The sequence below is a fragment of the Chinchilla lanigera genome, unplaced genomic scaffold (assembly GCF_000276665.1).
Source record: "Chinchilla lanigera isolate Chin_1 unplaced genomic scaffold, ChiLan1.0 scaffold00173, whole genome shotgun sequence".
Lineage (NCBI taxonomy): Eukaryota > Metazoa > Chordata > Mammalia > Rodentia > Chinchillidae > Chinchilla > Chinchilla lanigera.
In genome coordinates this window covers 1,406,472-1,409,265 of record NW_004955574.1, presented here as the reverse complement: position 1 = coordinate 1,409,265, position 2,794 = coordinate 1,406,472, and positions in this window count along the sequence as shown.

Sequence of the window (2,794 nt, the reverse complement as noted above, 5' to 3'; positions counted from 1 at the left end):
ATTATAACCTGTGCCACCACACTCACTTAAAAAAAATTTTTTTTTTTTTGTCTTTTTGAGACAGGGTCTCGCTACGTAGTTCAGGCTGGTCTTGAGCTCACTTTGTAGCCCAGGCTAGTCTTGAACTCACAACGATCCTCCTGCTTCAGCCTCCCAAGTGCTGGGATTACAGGCATGCACCACCACACCCGGCCTTTTTTTTGGTTTGAGAAAGTCTTACTATGGAGTTCAGGCTGGCTTTGAACTCACTATGTAGCTCAGGCTGGCCTTCAACTCCTGGCGATCCTCCTGCCTCAGCCTCCCCAGTGCTGGGATTACAGACATGTGCCACCATGCCTGGGAATTTTTAATATGTGCTAAATAAATGAATGCCTCCTGTTTCTACACTTTTAATTCCTCCTTTGGCAAAACTGAGAAGTCCTTTCATGATGTGTCCTTCAATCTTCTTTTCTTTATTCACACAGTTCTGGCCACATCAGTCTCTTTGTCATCTTTCAAAGGGTCCCAGTTCTTCCTGCCTTGGGGTCTTTGCACTTACTGCCCCTTCTCCTGTTCCCAGATGTTGTAGCTCTCTTCTATATTTCCTTTATTTTATTTTATTTATTTATTTATTTATTTATTGTCTTTTTGAGACAGAGTCTCACTATGGAGTTCAGGCTGGCCTTGAACTCACTTTGTAGCCCAGGCTGGCCTCGAACTTGCAACAATCCTCCTGCCTCAGCCTCCCAAGTGCTGGGATTACAGGCATGCACCACCACGCCTGGCCTATATTTCCTTTAGTCATTGCCCCAGGAAGTCTCTATGAATCTATAAAATAGCATCCTTGGACCCTTGGACACTCTGTCTGCCTTCATTTTTTTTTTCTTTTTTTGTCTTTTTGAGACAAGGTTTCACTGTGCAGTTCAGGCTGACTTTGAACTCACTTTGTAGCCTGGAACTCGAAGCAATCCTCCTGGCTCAGCCTCCCAAGTGCTGGGATTACAGGCATGTACACCCAGCCTCTGCCTTCACTTCCTTTTTAAAAAGAAGTGTAATCAGACTGCATTAGAAGTGTCTTTGCTTGTCCCTCCCCTACAGGTACAAGGTCCAATACCAGAGCCAGGAGCTACCTGGGGCTATCCTCACATGGCCCATCTGCATGGGAGTGTCTAATGAATGTAAAATATACACCAGATTTTAAAGACTAAGCCCAAAACATTTTAACAATCATTTTATTGAGACTACTGGGAAAATAGTACATTGGGTGAGCAACAGAGAAATGCCCTACCTGGGATTTGGAGTCCAGATGCTATATATATATATGTAATATGTTGAAATAAAATTTCAGGTTAAATACATTATTAAAATTTCACCCATTTTAAAATGTTTTATTTATTTCATTTGGTTCTGGGGATTGAAGCCAGGGCCTTTGCACTGAGCTATAGCCCCAGACCTATCTATCTATCTATCTATCTATCTATCTATCTATCTTATTTATTTATTAACAGGGTTTTGCTAAGTTGCTAAATTTTCCAGGTTGGGGTTGAACTTTAGATCTTCCTGCCTCAGCCTCCTGGAGTGCTAGGATCACAGGCATGATCCACCACGACCTACGTTTATCTTTTTTAAAGGTATGGCTACTAGACAGAGTAAACAGACATATGCAGCTGATCCTTAGGATCTGTAATTTATTTCTATCCAACACTCAGGGTTGGGGGGTGTGCTCAAGGAAGGAAACTAAGGTGCAGTTATCAGGCCTTCTTTCCATTCTGTTATCTCCTGAGGGATAAAACCAAACAAAACCACACCCAAGCCCTTCATTGAGATTTAACGTACAGACAAGTTATCCATTTTAAGTGTACACTCTGAAGATTTTTACTAAATTTACCAAGTTATGCGACCATAGTCGTTTTAGCACACTTCCCTCACCCCAGTAAGATCCCTCCTGCTCCTTAAAGGTCAAGTCAGTGTCACACCCCAAGGCAACCCGGAATGCGCAGGTGCTGTAGACCTGGGAGTTTCAGTATTTTATTTTTGGTGCCACTGGGAATTGAATCCAAGGTCTTCACACAGAGCTACCGGTGCATCCTCAGCTCTTTTACATTTTTAGACAGGGTCTGGCCTAATTGTCCAAGCTGGACTGGAACCTGTGACCCTCCTGCCTCAGCCTCCCGGAATGCAGGGTTTACAGGCGTGCGCCCCCATTGCCGGCTGGGCAGGGTTCAATTTCTAAGGATCGAACCCGGGTCTCATTGGCTGGTGGCTACCACTGTGTGGGCATTTGGCAGGGAAGCTGCCTTGGTACCCAAAGGGGCTCGGTGTTTGGCGGGAGAATGGAGGTGCCATTCGCCGCTCGTGTCCTGCGCCCCCGCGTGCTCAGGGACACGCGGGCGGCTTTCCAAGGGCCACGACCCACGAGCACGGCCCCGCCACAGGGCTGCGTGTCTCTGCGTAGCCCGCAGGGTGCAGCGGACACTGGGCCACTGCATTCTAACTCGGCCGTCCTGGAACAGTGTTCAGCGGACCCCAGCCGTGGGGTGTGGGGTCGCGTGAAACGACCCCTCCCGCTCACCCCCTTCCCGGGCTTCGCCTTTACCCTTTCCCACCCTCAACCGCCCGCTTTCCAAAATGGCGACCAACCGCCTCCTTTCCCGCCCGCGGCAGGTCACGTGACCGCGACACCCCCGCTCCCGGCCCCGAGGCCCCTCCCCTCGCGGAAGCCGCGGGGCCGAAAAACATGCGCTGGGAGCCCGGGCAGTGCGAGGCCACGCACGCGCACAGCGGCCAAGGCCAGGGGCGCGCCGGGGAAGGGGCG